The sequence below is a fragment of the Mustelus asterias genome, chromosome 12, assembly GCF_964213995.1.
Source record: "Mustelus asterias chromosome 12, sMusAst1.hap1.1, whole genome shotgun sequence".
NCBI lineage: Eukaryota > Metazoa > Chordata > Chondrichthyes > Carcharhiniformes > Triakidae > Mustelus > Mustelus asterias.
The window spans coordinates 96135415-96160974 of record NC_135812.1 but is presented as its reverse complement, the minus strand read 5'-3'; positions in this window follow the sequence as shown (position 1 = coordinate 96160974).

Genomic DNA, 25560 nt, shown 5'->3' with positions numbered 1-25560 from the left:
CCCCTTTGTAGTCTTGGGCATCGCGGATTGTTGCATACACAGTGTCGCTTACCCTTGCGTGGAGGACCCGCAATCTATCGGCGTCGTTTTGAATGGCTGTTGAGACGTCGATATAATCTTGGAAACACTTCAACCAATGGTCGAAAGTGTTCGACGCTCCAGCTGCACGTGGATCTAAGGTAAGCCGATCGGGTTTTAACATTTGCTCCATGGTTTTTTTTTCAACCAAAAATTGTTACTAATAAAATTGATGCGCGATTAAATCACTCGGGAGGCTGGATCGTACCCGGGAAATAAAGGCTTTTATTAGTAACAAGAATGGAGCATACTGCTTAACAGTACAATCCCAGACTAAAGGGTCACTAGGCAGTGCAGTGACCTTTATACTCCTACAGGTAGGCGGAGCCAACCGGAGTGTACCACAGAACAATACCAACAGGTAGAACACCCCAACCCTAACCCCAACAGTAACAACAGTAACATATGTACAAGTACCCATAGTGCTAACCATCTATGGTTCAGTACCCATAGTGGTAACCATCTATGGTTCACCACACCTTCTAATTCCACTTTCCTGCACCCAGCCCATAGCCCTGTATCTTACAGCACTTAAGGTACAGATCCAGTACTTTATAAAGAGTTTAGGGTCTCTGCCTCCACCACCAACAGTGAATTCCAGACATCCACTACCCTTTGTATAAAAAGGTCTTCCTCCTTTCCCCTCTACACCTGCTGCCACTTATCTTTAATCTATGTCCCCTGGTTCTGGAATTCTCCACCAAGGGAAACAATTTTATCCTGTCCACTCTATCTCTTCCCCTTTGTACAACTCTATCAAGTCACCCTCAGCCTTATTTGTTCCAAGGAAAATAACTCCAACCTATCCAATCCCTCCTCATAGCGACGCTTTTCTAGCCCTGGTAACATTCTTGTAAACCTCCTCCACACTTTTTTTCTCCTGGCTGATTTTTTGCAGCAAGGGGTTATCACTAGAAGCCTGCTAATCTAGAATAGATTCACATAGGCTCTTGAAAATCCTCACAATTAATATCAGCTGGAATGCACATAACAACCCTTTAACATGGAAGCCATGCTTCCTTGGGGATATACCCACCTCCAGAAAGGAGAAAATCCAACATCACAGAATTTAAGTCATTGTTGTACAACGTAGCAGCAGCTTCCAGGGTCCCGTGCACAGGTGCGTAGGGAAGCCTTGGTGTGGTGACCAGCGCATTCAGTGAGTGGAAGGGTCTGCTGTGTGTGAAGCGTAAGGTCAATGAGTTGGTGGCTAATGGGTGCAGTTGATAACCATCTTCACCCAAGGGAAACCTGTAAACCCCGGGCTCTCTACACCTGAGACACCACATCCATTGGAAAGTTAATGTGCTCTCTCACCCAAGCAAACACAGCATCAGTGACGGATGCGCTGTGTGCGGCTGACTGTGAGAGGTCACAAAGATCTGGGGTGGCAGGGTGGCACAGTGATTAGCACTGCTGACTCACAGCACCAGGAACCCGGGTTCGGTTCCCGGTTTGGGTCACTGTCTGCGTGGAGTTTGCACATTCTCCCCGTGTCTGCGTGGGTTTCCTCCGGCTGCTCCAGTTTCCTCCTGCAGTCCAAAGATCTGCGGGTTAGGTGGATTGGCCATGCTAAATTGCACCCTAGTGTCAGGCGGACTAGCTAGGGTAAATATGTGGGGTCATGGGGATAGGGCCTGGGTGGGATTGTGGTTGGTGCAGACTCGATGGGCCGAATGGCCTTCTTCTGCACTGTAGGGATTCTATAATTCTATTCTATGATGGTTTGCTGCTAGGCCTAGGAGCAGCTGGCTGCAGAGAAATTCAGAGCCCGGATAATCTCGAGAGTCATCCACAGGGCAGGACGATTGACTGACTGTGGTCCGAGATGTTGTTAGATATGGCACCTGGTGACAAATTCCCAGCTCAACCTGAGCCACCTTATGCATTGGTTCTCACTCATATTGAGATATGCTCTCTGTAGTCAGTACGCCTTCACCTCATGTTAAAACCTGACTGTCCTCCTCCTCCTGCTCTCTGATGTATGCTGCCCTGCATCTACCTCCTGGCCTGACCCACTCCAACTGAGTTCCCACATAAACTTGCTTCAATGGCGTGAATGTGTGAAGGTGCCATTCTCATTTTTGCCTCATTTTGATCATGGTGGCACAATGGTTAGCACTGCTGCCTCACAACGCCAGGGATCCGGGTTCAATTCTGGCCTTGGGTGACTTCCTGTGTAGAGTTTTCATGTTCTCCCCATGTCTGCGTGGGTTTCCTTCGGTTTCCTTCCACACTCCAAAGATGCGCAGGTTAGGTGGATTGGCCATGCTAAATTGTCTCTTGTAGGCAAAGATGTATAGGTTCGGGGACTCAGCAGGGTAAACATGTAGGGGTTACGGGGATAGGGCCTGGATAGAATGCTTTGTTGGCGAGTTGGTGTAGACTCAATGGGTCGAATGACCTCCTTCTGCATTGTAGTGATTCTATGATTCTTCTTTGGCAAGTTGCGCATTACACCCTTCTCTGGCACACTCTCCTTCCTGCCTCCTGGGTGCTTGGGTAATGAGGGACAATCCAGTTTGCCCTTCCCGGGCCATCGGCTCCACTCTCCAACACCCCTACTTGTCAGGCACACACCCCGTGATCAAATTTTTTGAACTTCTTTGGTAGTTGGTGCAATTCCACCTCTCCAAAGATCTCTCCTAAGTTTAGGCCTTCTCCTCAAAAGTGTAAAGACCTGGGTGACGGATTTCGTACTTGGCAGAAGGCAGTTGCACATTTAAAAGTGTAGCTTTCCTCTGTTAACTGCACATGGTCAAAGCACGACCCACTCTGTTCCCAACCCCACCACTCCCTGTGAAGTTGGGAATGCTGGGTTTGGAGGCAGGATTTCTGGAGTCGGGGTTCTGGCACTCTTGGCTAAAGAGCAGAGAGCCCTCCATCTCTAAAAGGGCTAGCTTTAATCTTAAAATTAGGCCAAACTATTCTGGACTACTTTTTTTCTCATTATCTCCCAATAAAGTTCTTCAATCATCTTAAGCACTTCATTTAGCTCACTCCTTAATATTTTATATTCAAGGGAATACAAGTTGACTATGCAACCTGTTCCCTTATTTTGTTTTCCTGAGGTGGAGTGTCCAGAACTAACTTCAATAATTCAAATGAGGTCTTATCAGAGCATTATACAACACACCCACTCCTTAAATTCCTGCCCCTTGAAAAAGAAAGAAAAATTTTCAAATTTTCTTTCAACCATCACAGCTTTTTAATGATTAATCGGATCTGGACCCTATAATCTCTCCATAGCTCCTAGCGTCTCATGCAGTAAGAAAATGCACTGATCCATCTTTCTTCAGCTTACAGTCGATAATCTTAGACTTCCCATTGCTGATCTCCCACATCCACAGTTTTGCCTATTCACTGAACCTAATTTCCTTATGCAATGTTCTGCTCCCATTATGCTACTCACTGTGCCATCTAACCTCGTGTTTTCAATACGTTGTATATACACAAACAGACAAGAAGAAGAAATAAGCCATTTGGCCCCTTGAGCCTGCTCCATCATCCAATAAGATCATGGTTGGTCTGTTTGTGATTCAAGTTCTACATTCCCATCTATCCTGATAACCTTTGATTCCCTTGCCCAGCAAGAATCTATCTACCTCCGCCTTAAAAATATTCAATGACCCTGCCTCCACCACCCTCTGAGGAAGGGAGTTTCAAAGTCCAAAGAAAGAAAACTCCTTGGCCGGAATTTTAGCGCCCTGCCCATCCTGGAATCAGGGCGGGGGAGGCTCGCAGAACAGAAATCTCCGTTGGCCTCGGGTGGGATTTTACGGGCTCATCTCTGTCCTAAAGGGACAAACCCTAATTTTAAAACAGTGCCCCTCAATTCTGGACACACCCACAAGTGGAAACATCCTTTCCATGTACACCTTGTCAAGTCCAATCAAGATCTTATATCCTTAAGTTTTTTAAGTTTACTTATTAGTGTCACAAGTAGGCTTACATTAACACTGCAATGAAGTTACTGTGAAAATCCCCTAGTCACCACACTCCAGTGCCCGTCCAGGTACACTGAGGGGGAATTTAGCATGGCCAATGCACCTAACCAACATATCTTTCGGACTGTGGGAGGAAACCGGAGCACCCGGAGGAAACTCACGTAGACATGGGGAGAATGGGCAGACTCCACATAGACAGTGATCCAAGCCGGGAATTGAACCCAGGTTCCTGGTGCTGTGAGGCAGCAGTGCTAACCACTGTGTCACCGTGCCACCCACTTAAATATATTGCTCTCCACTCTTTCATTCAAAACATTTATGACTGGAGTGAAAAGTTGAGGCATCAGCACTGATTCCCTAGAGATGCTACGATAGTCACAATCTTACAAATTGAAGTGCATACGCATTATTTTTAATTTGTCTTCTACCTTCCAACCAATTCTCTCCTAATGTCAATTTGCCTCCAATCCCGTGCACTTTCATTTTTGCAGTCTATTATGTGCAACTTTATTGAATAGTGAATATCTACCCAAGATTCAAAACTAGTTGGGACATGGAGCTATAAGTTATTACACAGGTATCCCATCTGTAGTAATGTAGTGGACATGATGGCCGGAACTCGACCACCTCGCCCGCCATGGAATCGGCACAGGCAAGGGTCTGACAATGGAAATCAGGCGGCAATTTCCTGTCTCATGCGAGCGAGGCCATAAAATCCCACCCATTCCAGAGAATTATACAGCTATGATTCGCGCGGAGATTAAACCAATTCTACTGATTAATGAGCTTTGACGAATTTGTAGAAAATGTAAAATTCTACATGTGATACTCTCAGAGAAGGTTATGAGCCATTGGGTCAATGGAAAATTAATGAGTTGGATTGAAAACTGATAAGAAAATAAAAAGTGTTGATCATTTGAAGAAATCCAATCTGGCTACACTGATGAGGAATGTCCCACAGGGTATTTTCGTAATCCTTTGCAGATCAGTCTGTACTAAAGGATAGTTAGTCTTGGTATGTTACTGTAAATTTGATGTTGATACCAAGCTATTTTGGCTGTGCATTGCAGACAAGGGAAATAAAGAGCTTTCGAAGAATCCCAGAAGACTCAGGAAATACAAATAGATTTTAATGCAGATAAGCAAAAAGCAATGCTTATTAAAACAGAATCAGCAAATATGTAGACAGTGAAAGGGTGTTTAAAAGAACAGTGAGAAATTGGCTCTGTGTGGTGATAAGTCAATATGAAATTGAGGAGGTGATGGCCTAGTGGTATTATCGCTAGACTATTAATCCAAAAGCTCAGCTAATGTTCTGGGGACTTGGAATCAAATCCCGCTACGGCAGGTGGTGGAATTTGAATTCAATAAAAATTATCTGGAATTAAGAATCAACTGATGACCATGAAACCATTGTTGATTGTTGGAAAAACCTATCTGGTTCACTAATGTCCATTAGGGAAGGAAATCTGCCGTCCTTACCTGGTCTGGCCTACATGTGACTCTAGATCCACAGCATTTTGTTTGACTTTCAACTGCCCTCTGGCAACTAAGGATGGGCAATAAACGCTGGCCAGCCAGCGACGCCCATGACCCATGAATGAATAAAACAATTGCCATCAACTAAACTACAATAAAATGACTACAATTATTTATATTTAAAACTAGTCAAGTACTAAGATATATCTTTATTGCATTTGCTCATCAGTTGAAACAAGTTAGCTTAACTTTATGTAGACACAGAGCTTAATCCCCTTTACCTCGCGTTGTAATCTGTAACAATTATTTGGGAAAGTGTTAATTGTTGCTAATTAATGTTAAGACGGTCATTAATATAGAGTCCTGACACTCGCTTTAAATGAATAATTAACAAGGTATGTTATTTGAATAACCAGGAACTTTAACTGAACAAGTAACATATTAATTAAGGTACGGTTCGACTGAAAGGCTGTTCAGATAATACAAGGAACATTCATTACCAAAACAGTAATAACAGAGTTCTAGTCACGCTCAAAGAAAATATACACGTCTGATAGTGTTCGAAAGTTTTAGAATTCTTCGGTAGTCGTTCGCTGTCTGATTTGGTATTTTCGCTGGTTGGAGAATGACTTATCTCAAGATCTGTCTGAAGCTGCAGCGTTAAGAATTTATTGCTCCAGTTGATCTAACTGCCTTTAACTGCTTTAGGAAGTCTGGCCCTGCTTCTGGTTGAACTCTTGGCTCAACCCCTGGTTCAACGGAACTCAAGGCAGTTGAGTTCCTCTTTTATAATCCTTATGACCTATTAACATTCCTGAGTCCGGATTGGCCTGAGGTTGACAACAACAGTAAATTCAAATCTGATAAGTCCCCTTTAACCGAGTGTCTTCTTTAAACTCATAGACTAACAAAATACAAAAACCTGCAGAGCCGGTTACCAAGGCAATCCTGATGTTTGGTCCTTTTGAAACAAATGTTGCAAGCTGTGTACTCTGCAACTCAAAAATAACTTTTAAAGGGACCATGCACTGTTTTCTTTCCCTCCAGCGTTTTTTACAATACTTTTATATCTTTATAAACACAACTTCACAACAATTCCATGAGAAAGATGAGCTGTGATGATATTTGAGATGTTGGAGAGGGGCAGTTGTCCATCCAGATTTGGAAACTAAGTTTTAACAATAGGAACAAATGAATATCCGGGAGTTTTGTTCAGGAATTAAATAGTTGGAGCACCATACATGATTGTCTCTGCTCCAGTTCCCACACTGTTATCTCTGGATCTTTCCTTGGCCCCTTCCTGTTATTCATCTCCATTCTGCCCCTCGGCAATATCAAGAAGAGAGGAGATGCAGAGTTCTGACAAAGAATCAAAGGACTCCAAACATTAACTCTGTTTCTCTCTTAATAGGCACTAGCAGACCTGCTGAGGTTTTCCAGTGTCCTCTGTTTTTGTTTCAGATCCCAGCATCTGTAGCATTTTGCTTGTTAGATTCCTCACGTATGCTAATGACATCTAACTATACCTCGCCACCTCCTCCCTCGACACTTCCATTATCTTGTCAGACTGCTCGTATGACATCCAATACTGAGTGAACACCAATTCCTCCAACTAAATGTTGGGAAGACTTAAGCCATTGGGCGGGACTTTTCGGCCGCGCTCACCTTCAAACCGGAAAACCCTGCCGAGGTCAACGGACCTTTTTATGGTCCGCCCCTCACCCGCTACGATTCCCGTGGTGGGTGGAACAGGAAAATTCAGCCCATTTGTCCCAGCACAAGCTCCGTTCCCGAGCCACTGACTCCATTTCTTTCCTTGACAATGGCCTGAACCTGACCCAAACTGTTTGCAACCTTGATGTTGTGCTTAACTCCAAAATGAGTTTCCAACTCACAAATCCATGCCACCACTATCTACTTCCACCCCTGCACCATTGATCAACTCGACTCCTGCCTCAGCTCTGCCAGAAACATCATCCATGATTCTGTTATCCCTAGATGTGACCATTCCAACACTTTCTTGGCTGGTTTCCTAACTCCCAGTCTCCATAAACTTGAGCTCATCCAAAACTCTACTGCCCTTATCCTAACACACACCAAGTCCTATTCATCCATAACCCCTCTGTTTTATGACCGACAACCAACATGACCCCAATGTTAAAATCCACACCCTCATTTGCAAATCCCTCCATGGTCTTTCCTCAACCTGTTTCTGCAACCTACCCCAGCCCTGCAACCCTCCGAGATCCTTGCGTTCCTCCAGTTCCAGCCTCTTATGCATCTTAATCACACCTTTCACCTTGGCCCTAACTTTGTTATTCTCTCCCTAAGTCTCTCTGATTCTCTACCTCTCACTCCTCCTTAAAAAATGCATCTTAAAGCCTACCCCTCACCTGCCCTTTACATGACTTGATCCTTGCTTGCCTTGGCATATTTGACTATAGTAAAGGAACTATATAAATGGAAGTTCTTGTTAGCGGTATGATGCATTGTTCTTGGAGGGAGTGGGCTTTCTGACCTTTTCTTACTTGTACCTCTTCTTAGCTTGATATGATACAACACCTTTTGTGATTTAAAATATCTGGCACAGAGCACTATTGGTTAGAATCTTTAAAAGAAAGACCAATTTTGATAGAATTATTGAGAGCAGGCAGATGAAATTCTGGCAACACCAATGTTCGACTTCCTGCCTAAAAAGCTCTGAGAGAAGAGAACTCTTTTTATAATGGCACTTTTACATGGCCCTACACTTTAAAAATAGCAAGTACATACCAGGAGCAAAACTCAACCCAGCTGTAGCAGGTGGATTGAGTGAAAGCAGCATTGGGAATCAAACATGCGACCATCTGGTTGGCAAGTCCGAGCTGGAATCATTATGCTACTGGCTGTGTAATCCCACTAGAAATTTCTACAAATTTTTACAAATGACTTTGGGATTTTAGGGATTGAAGCATCAAAGTCTGAAAAATGAAAACTGAACATACATAAAGTTCAGGCTTCTGGCTCGCAAGTCATCTGGTTCCAAAACCGCACAGCAATTAGGGATAGACTCCATTCCAGTCTCAAGTATGAATGCGAGGAAATTCACGGTCTGGCTGTGCGAAATTTTGTGATACCACGCCATTCACTTGCGCCAGGAGTAGAAAATTGGTTACTTGGCACTCTTCACCATTCTGAATGCCCAAATCCAGCTGCATGGCACACAGCACATTGGAATACAGACACACACATAGCTTGGATTTTCCTTTTAGAATCCTACAGTGCAGAAGGAGGCCATTCGGCCCATCGAGTCTACACCGACCACAATCCCACCCAGGCCCTATCCTCACAACCCCATGCATTTGCCCTAGCTAGTCCCCCTGACACTAAAGGGCAATTTAGCATGGCCAATCCACCTAACCCGCACGTCTTTGGAATCTTTTTTCTCCCTCTGCAGCTCTGGCTGAGACTTTCTCCTGCTGCCCTGGTTTGGATATAAACCCAGCCTGGGGTGGGGGATCATTATACATTCAGGGTGGCCTTTCAGCATGATTCATATTAGGATCCCAGCCCGCAGTCCTCTGGAGATTCAGGTTGCTGTTGTCACTCGAGTAGCTGGAGGGTGGTTTAAGGAAACAGCCGAGCCTCAAAGGCTGCAATAGATCCTTGATCAACAGCATTGGTGAAAACTTAGACCTATTCAGTGGCACAGTGCACAGTGCAAGTCTTTACAGTGCACAGACAGTGCACAGTGTTTGTACCTGTAAAGACTTGATTATCTGTAAAAACTCACATTCCAACCATTATCTTGCAATTGTGCCTTTGTCTATATATGCCGTGTTTGTGAAACCTACCTCTCCACTCACCTGATGAAGGAGTAGCTCTCCGAAAGCTCGTGATTCCAAATAAACCTGTTGGACTTTAACCTGGTGTTGTAAGGCTTCTTACTGTGCCCACCCCAGTCCCACGCTGGCATCTCCACATCATGCCATTTTTCGAGTTGCACTGTGTCCTCAGTGGAGTAGGAAAGTGGACAGCTACTGCAGGCCCAAGAAGTCTATCTATAGTAGCTGTATTGGTCTCCAGCCTCAGGCATTCTGTATTACTGACCCTGACCTGGAGGGATTTGTTTGTTTGAAGATGCAAGGAGGTTTGGTGGAATCTGAGAGAGTTGGGCACAACCTCCGAAGCGTGCATTTGATGGACACTTCAAAATTCTGTCCTTCAGCAGATGAACACTTGGATAACTAATCTAGCCAGAAGCCCCCTTCTCTCAGCTGGAGGCCCCCTTGGAAAACTGCAGGATGCCCAGAGAAGTGGCCAAGATTCTTGATGTAGTGGATTTCCACCCATTTTACCTCTGCTTTTCACCCAAGACTTTGGTGGATCCGAGCGTAACGAAGAGGTGAATGAGCCTCAGGGGTCTCCAATTCAGGGGAAGAAAAATCAACGTTTTAGTCATCCCCAGCAGTGTGCCTTGAAGTCAAGTGGTAATACCCATGTGACTCAGTCAACGTTATCTACCTCATATGCTGCAGGAAAGGATGTCCCGAGCTGTGGTACATTGGCAAGACCATGTAGACGCTACAACAACAGATAAACGGACAACGATCGCCAGGCAGGAGTGTTCTCTTCCTGTCGGGGAACACTTCAGCAGACAAGGGCATTCAGCCTCCGATCTTCGGGTAAGCATTCTCCAAGGCGGTCTTCAAAACGCACGACAACGCAGAAACGCCAAGCAGAAACTGATAGCCAAGTTCCGCACGCATGAGGACAGCCTCAACCGGGAACTTGGGTTCACGTCACACTACATGTAACCCCCACCATTTGACCTGGGCTTGCAAAATCCTACTAACTGTCCTGGCTTGAAACAATTCACATCTCTTTAACCTGTGATTATCCTTCTCTCCACTCGCACTGTCTGTTCCTGTAAAGACTTGATTACCTGAAAAGACTCGCATTCCAACCATTATCTTGCAATTGTGTCCCTGTCTAGAAATGCCGTGTTTGTGAAACCTACCTCTCCACTCACTTGATGAAGGAGCAGCGCTCCAAAAGCTCGTGATTCTAAATAAACCTGTTGGACTTCAACCTGGTGTTGTGAGACTTCTTACTGTCCCCACCCCAGTCCAACACCGGCATCTCCACATCAAGTGATAATGTCAGTAAAGCAGGAGTAGATAGCATGTCTATATTCTCGTGGGTGACGCGTATTCGGGGAAGAAAGTTAAAGGAATCAAGCCCTCGCAAAGTAAAAAACAAATATGAAAAGAATTTTCAAGGGGAGCCAGTTGGGAACAGTCTTTTACCCTGGTTGCATTAGCAGCATTGCTTCAATTTGTGTCCTGTTGGTTGAATTGAATTCTTCTGCAACGAATTACTGCACCGTGTGTTTACACACACAACCAGGCAGGAGCTGAAACTGTCAATATGAAGCTTTCACCTTTAAGTGTAGGTAATCAGGGGGTTGTGTGCACAATGGCATCATTACAGGACACATTTGATTTGCCCCATGCACTCAGAGTGCCATCGGCAGCGACAGGCTGTGTGCACAACTGCAAGTAAATTGACTTAGCCGTGGAGCACAATTAAAGCTGTGCCATGGCGAAACTTAGTTTGCTCCACAACTGGGTTATTTCAGGGCAACATCACAATGTTTATATGGCCTCAGCTAATTCGCAACAGCTGTTAAAGTAAATCAGTAACTCCTCTGTAAATGGAGCAGCTGACTGACTGCTGCCACATGAATGGACACTAATATTCATCCACCTCCCAGAAACTACAGCTTAATGGAGTTTGTATCATCTTTCAAAGCTCACCCTGGGGGCTAATATTTGTCCTTTTGAGGCAAGCACTGGTGCAATTGAACATATCACTTCCTCCATGTGCATTTTTTTTTACGTTCCCATGGCCTCACCACTTGCATTTTCATCCCTGCTTTGACCACACAGAGTGGAGATGAACGCATCAGCACGTTTTATAGACAACAAGAGTGTAATTCTACCTAAATTCTTCTCTTCATTTCTCTCTCAACATTTGGCAAAAAGCTACATATTTTTATCCATATTTTACCAGCTTTTCCGTGTTGTTTGCTCTCTGTGAGGGTACATCTTTTTCATAACAATTTTTCCAAACTATCAGCAAAATCCATTGCATAAAGTGTTACAGGAAGTAGGTGCCACATGGACAGGAAACAGAAACCACACGGCAGATCCACTTTTACACGCTTTTTTTATTCATTCGTGGGACATGGGCGTCACTGGCTGGCCAGCATTTATTGCCCATTCCTAGTTGCCCTTGAACCGAGTGGCTTGCTGGGCCATTTCAGAGGGCAGTTAAGAGTCAACCACATTGCTGTAGCTCTGGAGTCACATGTAGGTCAGACCAGGTAAGGATGGCAGATTTCCTTCCCTAAAGGACACTAGTGAAACAGATGGGTTTTTCCGACAATCAACAATGGTTTCACAGTCATCAGTAGAAACTTAATTCCAGATTTTTATAATTGAATTCAAATTCCACCATCTTCCGTGGCGGGATTCGAACCTGGATCCCCAGAATATTAGCTGAGTTTCTGGATTAATAGTCTAGCAATAATACTCGGTCATCACCTCCCCTAAGATGTTTTGATGTCCTGCCAATCTTGAATTGTACCACATTTTCTCTCTTTCAGTCAAGAATTTTCTCTTTCTTTTGTGTAAAATTGTCATACCCAATGATAGCAGGAATTTCTCATTCTTTATTTCAAATCCCTTCATTGCCTTATCCCTCCCTACCTTTGTAATCTCCTTCCGTCCTGCAGTCTGAGATCTCCACATTCCTCCAACTCTCGTCTCTTCTGCATCCTTGATTTTAATTGCTTCACCATTGGTGTCCATACCTTCAGCTGTCCAGGTCCTTGGATGGAATTTTAAAAATTCCATCATGGGATTTGGGCATCGTTGGCCAGGCCAACATTTATTACCCAGCCCTAATTGCCCTTGGGAAAGTGGTGGTGAGCTGCCTTCTTGAACTGCTGCAGTCCTTGAGGTGTAGCTACACCCACATTGCTGTTAGGGAAGGTGTTTTAAGACTTTGATCCAGCAACAGTGAAGGAATGGCGAAATATTTCCAAATCAGGATGGTGAATGGCTTGGAGAGGAACTTGCAGATGGTGGTGTTCCCATGTGTTTGCTGCCCTTGTCCTCCTGGTGGCATTCATGGGTTTGGAGCATCGCTGAGTTGCTGCAGTGTATCTTGTAGATGTTACAAACTTCTGCCATTGTATGTCCATGGTAGATGGAGTAAGTGTTTGTGGATGGAGTGCCAATCAAGCGGGCTGTTTTGCCCTGAATGATGTTGAGCTTCTTCAGTGTTGTTGGAGCTGCAGCCTTCCAGGCAAGTGGGGAGTTTTCCATCACAGTCCTGACTTGTGTCTTGTGGATGATGGACAGGCTTTGAGCAGTCAGGAGGTGAGTTATGCAAAACAGGCTTCCTAGCCTCTAACCTGCTCATGTAGCCACAGTATTTATATGGTTCATCCAGTTCAGGTCAATGGTAACTGCAAGGATGTTGATAGTGGAGGATTCAGTGATGGTAATGCTATTGAATATCAAGGGGTGATGGCTAGATCCTCTCTTGTTGGAGATAGTCATTGCTTGACAGTTGTGTGGCGCAAATGTTATTTGTCATCTATCAGCTCAAGTCTGGATATAGTCCAGGTTTTGCTGATTATGGGTTGGAACTGTTTCAGTATCTGAGGAATCGTGAATGGTGCTGAACATTGTGCAGTCATTAATGAATATCTCACTTCTGACATTATGATGGAGGGAAGGTCATTGCTGAAGCAGCTGAAGATGGCTGAGCCTGGGCCACTATCCTGAGGAACTCCTGCAATGATGCCTGGAACTGAGATGTTGAACTCCAACAACTGCAAACATCTCCCTTTGTGCTAGATTTGACTCCAACCAGCAAAGAGCTTTCCCCCTGATTCCCATTGACTCCAGTTTTACACGGGCTCCTTGATGCCTCACACGGGTCAAATGTTGCCTTGATTTCAACTCTCCAAGACTCTCCCCTCATCTCAACTCTTTTATTCATGTTTGAACAAAAGCTCAGTAAGAAGTCTCACAACTACAGGTTAAAGTCCAACAGGTTTGTTTGGAATCACGAGCTTTCGGAGCACTGCTCCTTCATCAGGTGAGTGGAGGTTAGTTCACAAACACGGCATATATAGACAGGGACACATATATGCTGTGTTTGTGAACTAACCTCCACTCACCTGATGAAGGAGCAGCACTCCAAAAGCTCGTGATTCCAAATAAATCTGTTGGACTTTAACCTGGTGTTGTGAGACTTCTTACCGTGCACACCCCAGTCCAACGCCGGCATCTCCACATTATGAACAAAGGCTGTAATGAGCTGGAATGCACCATTGTTCAAGTAACAACAATGCAATGCATTCAATATAAAACTGCAATAATCTGGAGGGTCTATTCGGCTGGCTGGAGTTCAAGGTGAGCTGACTAAAGGGACACCCTAATAATCATGAGGCAACTGGATGGCCTGCCACTGATATAAGATTGATAGAATAAAGTGGCCGGCACATGCACATTCAGTGTAAATGTCCCACCTGCTGCTGAGTGCTGCAACCCAAGTTCCTGTGTGGCATCCCTGTGCACTCGCACACTTAGACTGTCTGGTGCCCCGATGAGTGACACTTTACAGTGAGAGTAGACGGTGTACTTACCTTGGCGGAGTGCAGCAGATCATTCATCCACTGACACTGCTGGGCATTTTGGTGCTGGGCTCCATGGGTACTGACCTCTGCTGTGACCTCTGTGTCCTTGCCACCATGGCCAGGTAGGAGGGGGCCTCCTATTCCCCTCCCAGGAAACAGCAATTCCCCGTCTTTCTTGGATGGCCGGGAAGAGATTCTCCAGGAAGGCTTTGCTGAACTGTGGACCCTGTATTGTTTTCTTCTCTGGGACATTCTGTTGAATGACAGGCCAACTCAATCTCCTTCAGTGATTGGCTATCTGTAAGGGTATCCTTTAAATATGGTGCCCAGATATTTGAGCACATGAGTTGAAGGCAGGGATCGCACCTTCCTGCCCAGCCCGATTCGCTGTGTTCCATGTGGGTGCAGCTGTTACGAGGTGACGGGCACAAGATTGTGCATGGTCAGCTGTTCCCCCATCTCCCAGTGGAAATCACTCTCACTTCCATTCCCGACACTGAACGTAGACTGCAGAATGGATTCTGTCCATTGGGTCTGCAATTCCCTCCGTAATCCTCTCCACCTCATTTGAGATGCTTCTTCTTTGAACAAGCTGGTATGACTGTAATGGAATCAAAATTGAAATGCGTTTCCCTCTCCACAGATGCTGTCCCACCTGTTGAGTTTATCCAGCCTTTTCTATTTTCATTTCAGATTTCTAACATCCGTGGTATTTTGCTTTTACCTCTGAAACTTGCTGAGTTGCAGTCCTAGCAACTTCCTTATGGTGTTAAATTTTGTTTGACCATTTCCCTGTGAAACATCTTGGTATGTTTTCTGATGCTGAAAATGCTATATAAATGCAAGCTGTTGTTGTTAAACAGCTACCAAAGAGGATGAGTTTATACTGGAGCATTGCCAACAGATCATACATTTGGTTTTATTTTTCAAAGCAGAAGTTTTAGTGTCTATGAGCAAAAAGGTCAAGGAGGAAAGCCAAACAAATTTTAATGTAAACCAAGGCCAAACTTTGATGTGTTTTCTGATGCATCTTGGATTGCGTACAGCTTTTATTAGAGCACCTGTTAAACGGTAACAGCTCTTACAACTTTCTTCCATTCACAGCATAAACATAAACATCATACCCGAGCTTTGGGTGGTTGACTTGACTGGAGTCAAGCTGTTTTGTGGTTGATTGACTCAACCCATTCCTCGTGCTTTTATTACTGTGCATCATGACTCCATTTTCATTTTGAACTCTGGCGCAAGTTAGACTAGAGTCGGCACAGCCAGGCCAGATTACAACACAGAAGTGGTTTCACATTTATGACTGGCCCGCACAACATGTTGCCATTGCTTCACATCGAGGCAAGACAAAACATCATGTTCATTCTCGTGAAAAAAAACCCTCAGATCACTTGATGCTATTGCGTCACTTTTATTTTCCAGTGGGAATTTCCAAAACATTCTGGTTACATCAAGCCAAGTTCTTCAAATATTTATTGAAACCTGTTTCTTTTACATCACCTTCATCTGCACAGTCCGCTATGGCTTCTATTACCGCACAGTGGCACATGACCGTCATGGTGGCACAGTGGTTAGCAATGCTGCTTCACAGTGCCAGGGACCCGGGTTCAATTCCGGCCTCGGGTCACTTTCTGGGTGCACTTTGCACATTCTCCCCGTGTCTGCATGGGTTTCCTCCGTGTGCTCCAGTTTCTTCCCACAATCCAAAGACGTCCGGGTTAGGTTAATTGGCCATGCTAAATTAATCCTGGTGTCAGGGGATTAGCAGGGTAAATATATGGGGTTGCGGAAGTGGGGCGTGGGTGGGATTGTGGTCGGTGCAGACTCGATGGGCTGAATGGCTCCCTTCTGCACTGTAGGGATTCTATGATTACTGTCTCAATTTAGCCTGATGGTCGTGGCAAGCAAGATACAAATTGAATAATGATTGAAACATCTTAACAAAAAAGCGAAGATAATTTCAAAGATGATTCAAAAGTAGCTGGAAAGGAGTGTAACAGTGACCATGAGGGAGGGGAGTAACAGGTGGGGGTGACAGAGGAGTCGGGGTCATGAGTGGAGTAGAGGTCAGAGGGCAAAGGTGAGAGGTGGTTTTGGTGGCTTTACTGTGGGGTTGGCAGGAACATTCCTGCTTCTCCAGGCACTGAATTCAGATACTTTCAAACTAGCAAAGTAACAAAGCAGCCTCAATGGCTCCGTTATTTACCGGGGAGGATTTCCAAGCGGGGAGCGGGAGATTTGGTCGGAAGTCTGGGTTTAACAAACGCCATGCGTTTCCAACTCCATGACATGTACTTTTTCCCTTCATGGATTCCAGGCCCAGAAGCTGGCTTGATCAACTGAGTAAGAAGTCTCACAATACCAGGTTAAAGTCCAACAGGTTTATTTGGTAGCCTTATTTGGTAACCTGTTGGACTTTAACCTGGTGTTGTGAGACTTCTTACTGTGTTTACCCCAGTCCAATGCCGGCATCTCCACATCTTGATCAACTGAAGCAGAAGTACTGAGAAAGGGCAGCATTGTGAGATAAGCGTTAAATAGTGGAGAAGCAGCAGGACAGGACAGCCGGTGCACACTGGTGACTCTTGTGCCAGCTGTGTCTTTTGTCTGACCCGGTGCCAAGGAGGAAATTTCATGTCTCCATTCCAGGCATCCCCACAGCCAAAAGGAGTGATCCATTACCTTTGTGGTGCGCATCAATTGGATACGAGGCACAAAGCTTCGGTAAAAGAAGGCTTTTATTAACTAACAATGGAACTATCAGAACTTTAACACACTATCCCAGACTGAAGAGGTCCCGCCCAAGCAGGGGGTCTTATACCTCTCCCAGGAGGCGGAGCCCGACTGGGATGTGCCACAACAGTTACAACCACAGGTGTATCAATCCCACCCTAGCCCAACAACAACATTAGAACAACCCAACAACAACATTAGAACAATCCCACAGTGGGAACCAACGATGGTTCACCACATTCACCCCTCCTTTGAGAACAAAGGCCGGCGGGGTGCGAAAACAGACTAAAATGTCAACAGATTATAAGTTCAGACGGTCTGGAGGACCGCACCGTCGTTGTGACCTCCTCAATACCGGCGGTGACACCGGAGTAGGTGCTTGCAGTGGCGTTCTCCCCAAAACAGCGTCCAGCTGTTCTCCCACGGACTCACAGGCCGGTTGACCCTGATGAAATGGTAGTGCAGGGGATCCCGGTACATTCTGCGATGGCGACGATCTTCGGGGCTCAGGCAAGCTGTGCATTGGAGTAAAACTGTTAAACATTGGTCCCGATGCTGTCCGCGCCATGTCCGGGGGAGAAATAAGGGATAAGGGATTCGTCACTGGGGGTATGGGAGTGACAGGAGTTGCTACGTCCCCTGCGGGCGCCAGGTCTCGGATCGAGACTGTGTCCTCTCGCCCGTCAGGATATGCCACATAGGCATACTGAGGGTTGGCGTGGAGGAGGTGGACCTGTTCGACCAAGGGGTCGGACTTGCGGGCCCTTACATGTCGCTGCAGGAGGACGGGTCCTGGGTACGTCAACCAGGCTGGTAAAGATATCCCCGAGGACGACTTCCGAGGGAATGAGAACATCCTCTCGTGGGGAGTAGCATTGGTTGCCGTACACAGGAGGGAGCGAATGGAGTGAAGCGCATCAGGGAGGACCTCCTGCCAACGGGAGACTGGAAGGCCTTTGGACTTCAGCGCCAATAGGACAGCCTTCCAGACTGTAGCATTCTCTTGTTCTACCTGTCCATTACCCCATGGGTTGTAACTTGTGGTCCTACTAGAGGCAATCCCGTATGAGAGCAGGAATTGCCTCAAGTCATTACTCATGAACGACGAGCCCCTGTCGCTATGGATATAGCTGGGGTACCCGAACAGGGTAAAAAGATCACGGAATGCCTTGATCACCGTGGCAGCCGACGTGTCCGCGTAGGGGACAACAAACGGGAACTGGGAGTACTCATCTATTATGTTCAGAAAGTACACGTTCCGATCTGTTGAGGGAAGGGGGCCCTTAAGATCCACACTCAGCCTCTCGAAGGGGCGAGTGGCCTTGATCAAATGTGCCCGGTCAGGTCGGTAAAAGTGATGTTTGCATTCCGCGCAAATCCGACAGCTCCTTGTCACCGACCTGACGTCCTCCACCGAGTAAGGCAGGTTGCGGGCTTTGACAAAGTGGTAGAGCCGAGTGACCCCAGGATGGCACAGGTCATTAAGGAGGGCGTTCAAGCGATCCTCCTGCATAGTAGCGCATGTTCCGCGCGAGAGGGCATCCGAGGGCTCATTGAGTTTCCCTGGACGATACATGATATCGTAGTTATAGGTGGAGAGTTCAATTCTCCACCGCAAGATCTTATCATTCTTGATCTTGCCCCTCTGCGTGTTGTTGAACATGAACGCCACGGACCGATGGTCCGTGATCAGGGTGAACCGCTTTCCCGCCAGGTAATGGCGCCAGTGTCTGACGGCCTCCACAATGGCCTGGGCCTCCTTTTCCACCGCTGAACGCCGAATTTCGGGGCCGTGGAGGGTGCGGGAAAAAAACGCGACGGGCCTGCCCGCCTGGTTTAGTGTGGCGGCCAGGGCGAAATCAGATGCATCGCTTTCCACCTGAAAAGGGATGGATTTGTCTACCGCGTGCATCGTGGCTTTCGCGATGTCGTGTTTCAATTCCTTGAAGGCCAACTGGGCCTCTGGCGTGAGTGGAAAAGTCGTGGACTTAATAAGCGGACGGGCTTTATCCGCGTAGTTGGGGACCCACTGCGCATAATAGGAGAAGAAGCCTAGGCATCTTCTCAGTGCTTTTGCGCTAGCGGGCAAGGGAAGTTCAGCAAGGGGGCGCATACGGTCTGGATCAGGGCCAATGACCCCGTTTTCCACCACGTATCCCAGGATGGCTAACCGGCGCGTACGGAATACACACTTCTCCCTGTTGTAGGTCAAATTCAGGCGAGATGCAGTGCGTAAAAAGTTCTGGAGATTTGTGTCATGGTCCTGCTGGTCACGACCGCAGATGGTGACATTATCCAGGTACGGGAAGGTAGCCCGCAGCCTGTTCTGGTCCACCATTCGGTCCATAGCACGCTGGAAGACCGAGACCCCATTGGTGACACCAAATGGAACCCTAAGAAAATGATACAAATGACCATCCGCCTCAAAGGCCGTGTATTGTCGGTCCTCTGGGCGAATGGGGAGTTGGTGGTAGGCGGACTTAAGGTCTATGGTGGAGAACACCCGGTACTGCGCAATCTGATTGACCATATCAGATATGCGCGGGAGGGGATACGCATCCAGCTGCGTATATCGATTAATGGTCTGACTGTAATCAATGACCATCCGGGGTTTGTTCCCGCTCTTGACCACCACAACCTGTGCTCTCCACGGACTAACACTGGGCTGTATGATCCCTTCTTTGAGGAGTCGCTGAACCTCAGATCTGATGAAGATCCGATCTTCAGTGCTGTAACGCCTACTTTTAGTAGCGATGGGCTTGCAGCCTGGTACCAGATTCTGAAATAAGGAGGGTATGGTGATCTTTAACGTAGAAAGATTGCAGGCGGGGCGCTTTGGACAATTTGGAGACTGCAGCTGTTCCCCCACTGTCAGCGAAGGGAGTGGCCCACCGTACTGTAGGATCACACTCTTCATGTGGACCATAAAGTTTAGTCCGAGGAGAATTGGTGCGCAAAGATGCGGCAACACAAGGAGCCTGAATCGCTCGTAAATTGTGCCTTGCACTTTCAAAGTTACCACACAACGTCCTAGCACAGCGACAGACCGGGACCTTGATGCCATAGAGATTGTCTGTTTGGAAGGTTGAATCTGGAGTCCACACCTCTTCACAGTGTCAGGGTGAATAAAGCTCTCAGTGCTCCCGCTGTCAAACAGACAATAAATTGCACGACCATTTACCTGTATATCCATCATCGAACAATGAAGCCTGTGATGCTTAGCCTGGTCCAGGGTGATCGACGCCACCGTTGGTCCGTGAACGTCACTGCAGGCAGCTGAGGTCGATGGTGAGGACCCCTGCTGGTCGCTCATGGTCATCCTCGACCAAAATGGCCGCCCCCATGAATCGCACATGGGTGAGGGCGCCAAACGTAGCGACTCCTGGTGGTCATCCTCCTCCGACTCCGTCGACCGCAATGGCGTCGTCCTGGACTCGCACGTGGACGAACCCCGTGAGTACTTCGACGACGATGGTGATGATCCCCGTTCCGAAGGGTCACAGGCCGCACTGCCGTTCTTGGGCTTCGATGTGCACACCTTCGCATAATGCCCCTTTTTACCGCATGAGATACAGACTACCGCTTTAGCGGGACACTTTTGTCGTGGATGTTTGGCTCCTCCGCAGAAGTAGCACCGCGGGTCGCATGGGGCTGCAGCCGTCGTCTGGTCCACATGGGAGCACGCCATAACACTGCACTTCGAGCCCGTGGGGCGAGGAGGGATTTGCGACTGCTCCTGCCACGTTGTCTCCATGTGGTCCTCCGGATACAGGACCAAGCTCTTCGAAGCCGCCTCGAGCATTTCAGCTAATTCCATAGCTTGGGTCAGGTTGAGATTTCCCTTTTCTAGCAGCTTGAGACGGATGTATGAAGACCCGACCCCGGCCACAAACGCATCTCGGGCGAGGTCGTACATGTACTGCTCAGCCGACACAGCTTTGCAGTCACAGCCCCTGGCTAGCTGCAAGAGCTCATTGGCGTAGTCCTCCATGGTTTCGCCTGACTGCCGACGTCGTGTAGCGAGGAGGTAACGAGCGTGGATCTTGTTAGGAGGTTTCGTATAGCGCTTTTTTAAAAGCTCGAGGGCCCTCGGGTAAGTGGTGGCCGCACGGATCGTGAGGTAGACTGTGTCGCTTACCCTCGCATGGAGGACCCGGAGTCTGTCATCATCTGTGGTGACCGCTGCGGAGGCTGCTAGGTAATCTTCAAAACACTTCAGCCAGTGGTCGAAGGTGTTAGAAGCGCCCACCGCACGTGGATCTAGCATCAGACGTTCTGGCTTTAGGATTTGCTCCATACTCTCCTTTCTTTTTTCTTCCGTCGAGAGTTTAATGTTAGTTAATAAAATTGATGCGCATCAATTGGATACGAGGCACAAAGCTTCGGTAAAAGAAGGCTTTTATTAACTAACAATGGAACTATCAGAACTTTAACACACTATCCCAGACTGAAGAGGTCCCGCCCGAGCAGGGGGTCTTATACCTCTCCCAGGAGGCGGAGCCCGACTGGGATGTGCCACAACAGTTACAACCACAGGTGTATCAATCCCACCCTAGCCCAACAACAACATTAGAACAACCCAACAACAACATTAGAACAATCCCACAGTGGGAACCAACGATGGTTCACCACACTTTGTTATTGCAACTGGCAGCAATGGAGGACACAACGGGATGGACAGCCCCACGGTTTGATGATGAGTCTAGAAGTGGCACAGGATGGCAAGAGGAGACCTCCTCGCCACAACACGCCAGCCAAAATTCAAGGTGGCAAATCAGATCAGCAATAGTGAGGTCATCTGGGAGATGTGGCTGCAATGTAACAAGAGGCTGAATGTGTCAAACCTTCTCTCTGCTGTGTCCACATAGCTATGGGAGGATATGCGGGAGTTACACTTGGCAAATAGGGAATGCTAATATTTTAGCGACAGCCAGAAGGTGAAATCAGGCAGCCATGTCGCCCTGCATGGTTCTGGGGATTAGGAATGGGAGTCTGAAGTGAATGGAGGGGTCAGTTGTGAGGGGCATTGCCAAGCGGTGGAGTCACGCAACATCCATGGTGGAGTCAACCATAAGGATTTAATCTTTCCAGAGATGAGAGCTGTCAATTTTCCATTCTCCTTACAGGAGAAGAGGGCCTATAATGCCTGTGAAAGGCTGAGGGCCCATAATGCCTGCGAGAGGCTGAGGGCCCATAATGCCTGAGAGAGGCTGAGGGCCCATAATGCCTGAGAGAGGCTGAGGGCCCATAATGTCTGTGAGAGGCTGAGGGCCCATAATGTTTGTGAGAGACTGAGGGCCCATAATACCTCACTGTAAGAGGCTGAGGGCTCATGATGCCTCACTGCAAGAGGCTGAGGGCTCATAATGCCTGTGAGAGGCTGAGGGCCCATAATGTCTGAGAGAGGCTGAGGGCCCATAATGTGTGTGAGAGACTGAGGGCCCATAATGCCTGACTGAGGGAGGCTGAGGGCCCATAATGCCTGTGAGAGGCTGAGGGCTCATAATACCTGACTGAGGGAGGCTGAGGGCCCATAATGTGTGTGAGAGACTGAGGGCCCATAATGCCTCACTGCAAGAGGCTGAGGGCCCATAATGCCTGCGAAAGGCTGAGGGCCCATAATGCCTGACTGAGAGAGGCAGAGGGCCCATAATGCCTGACTGAGAGAGGCTGAGGGCCCATAATGCTTGCGAGAAGCAGAGGGCTGGTTGAGGTGTGTCCAACCTGGAATTTGTGACTGGGCTAGAGAAGGAGATTCTTTTGCCAACCAGACACCAGGGGGAAAGATCCATTGGCCAGAGAGAGGCTGGAGTTCGACTGAGGGAGGTGAGACTCCATGGGGTGATAGCTCGTTCAGGGAGGTGTGGAAATAGGGAAAAATAAGAGGGAAGGTTGGGCTTGTGACTTGTAGCACTGATGGAGAGAGGAATGTCTTGTCTGAAAGATGGGAGGGTGTGACCATGAGTAACGGATCCCATGGCAATGATGTGTGTCTAGAAAGCTCTGTTCTCCCAGTCATCAGCACCTGAAGCCAGCAGCCCCGAGGGACCGGTGTTAATCACTGAGGAAGAGGAGGAAAGCTCAGACAGTGCACCATCCCATCCTTGAGCCACAACTAATACCAACTCAGATATTCACACCTCAGAGGGTTTACGTACGTTAACCAAATAGGAACCAACTCTGATAAGAGCACATCACAATTTCCAGACTACTGAATGGAGAGAACTGAAGTGCAGCAGCTGCAAAATATTTTTAAGCAGTCACAGTAGACACTTAAGGGGGAACAAAGATGCTCATTTATTGAAATAAAAACAGGAAATGCTGGAAAAACTCAGCAGATCTGGCAGCATCAGTGGAGCTCTAAGCTAGAATCATTTGGGTGCAAAACGTTAACTCTGTTTCTCTGCCAGGCGTGGCACTGTGGTACAGTGGTTAGCACCGCTGCCTCACAGCGCCAGGGACCTGGGTTCGGTTACCGGCTTGGGTCACTGTCTGTGCGGAGTTTGCACATTCTGCCCGTGTCTGCGTGGGTTTCCTCCAGGTGCTCCGTTTTCCTCCCACAGTCCAAAAGACGTGATGGTTAGATGCATTGGTTGTGCTAAATTCTCCCTCAGTGTACCTGAACAGGCGCTGGAGTGTGGCCACTTGGGGATTTTCACAGTCATTTCATTGCAGTGTTAATGTATGCCTACTTGTGACACTGACAAATAAACTTAAAACTCTCCACAGAAGCTGCCAGATCTGCTGAGTATTTCCAGCATTTTGTGTCTTTATTTCAGATTTCCAGCATCTGCAGTTTTTGCTTTTATTTTAGTTACTTTTTGTCTAGGTGAGGGATCTTGCTAATAATCTTCGTTAAATAAGAACATAAGAACATAGGAGCAGGAGTAGGCCATCTGGCCGCTCGAGCCTGCTCCGCCATTCAATAAGATCATGCCTGATCTTTTTGTGGACTCAGCTCCACTTACCCGCTCGCTCACCATAGCCCTTAATTCCTTTACTGTTCAAAAATGTACCTATCCTTGCCTTAAAGACATTAATGAGGTAGCCTCAACTGCTTCACTGGGCAGGGAATTCCACAGATTCACAACCCTTTGTGTGAAGAAGTTCCTCCTCAACTCAGTCCTAAATCTGCTTCCCCTTATTTTGAGGCTATGCCCCCTAGTTCTAGTTTCACCTGCCAGTGGAAACAACTTCCCTGCTTCTATCTTATCTATTCCCTTCATAATCTTATATGTTTCTATAAGATCTCCCCTCATTCTTCTGAATTCCAATGAGTATAGCGCCAGTCTATTCAGTCTTTCCTCGTAAGCCAACCCTCTCAACTCCGGAATCAACCTAGTGAATCTCCTCTGCACCCCCTCCAGTGCCAATATATCCTTTCTCAAGTAAAGAGACCAAAACTGTACACAGTACTCCAGGTGTGGCCTCACCAGCACTTTATACAGCTGCAACATAACCTCGCTGTTTTTAAACTCCATCCCTCTAGACTGAAGGACAAAATTCCATTTGCCTTCTTAATTACCTGCTGCACATGCAAACCAACTTTTTGAGATTCATGCACAAGGACACCCAGGTCCCTCTGCACAGCAGCATGCTGCAATTTTTTACTATTTAAATAATAGTCCATTTTGCTGTTATTCCTACCAAAATGGATGACCTCACATTTACCAACATTGTACTCCATCTGCCAGATCCTCGCCCACTCACTTAGACTATCTATATTCCTTTGCAGACTTTCAGCATCCTCTGCACACTTTGCTCTTCCACCCATCTTAGTGTCATCTGCAAATTTTGACACACTACACTTGGTCCCCAACTCCAAATCATCTATGTAAATCGTAAACAATTGCGGTCCCAACACTGATCCCTGAGGCACACCACTAGTCACTGATCGGCAACCAGAAAAACACCCATTTACCCCCACCCTCTGCTTTCTGTTAGTTAACCAATCCTCTATCCATGCTAATACATTGCCTGTAACACCGTGCACCTTTATCTTATGTAGCAGTCTTTGGTGCGGCACCTTGTCAAATGCCTTCTGGAAATCCAGATACACCACATTCACAGGTTCCCCATTGTCCACTGCACATGTAATGTTCTCAAAGAATTCCACCAAATTAGTCAAACATGACCTTCCCTTCATGAACCCATGCTGCGTCTTACCAATGGGACAATTTATATCCAGATGTCTCGCTATATCTTCCTTGATGATAGATTCAAACATTTTCCCTACTACGGAAGTTAAGCTAACTGGCCTATAGTTACTTGCCTTTTGTCTACCTCCTTTTTTAAACAGTGGTGTCACATTTGCTGTTTTCCAATCTGCGGGAACCACCCCAGAGTCCAGCGAATTTTGGTAAATTACCACTAGTGCATTTGCTATTTCTCCCACCATCTCTTTTCGTATCCTGGGATGCATTCCATCAGGACCAGGAGACTTGTCTACCTTTAGCCCCATTAACTTGCCCCAACACTTTCGTGATAATGATAGTTTCTAGGTTCTCACCTGCCATAGCCTTCCTGGTCATCAATTTTTGGCATGTTATTTGTGTCTTCCACTGTGAAGACCAACACAAAATACCTGTTCAATGCCTCAGTCATTTTCTTATTTCCAGTTAT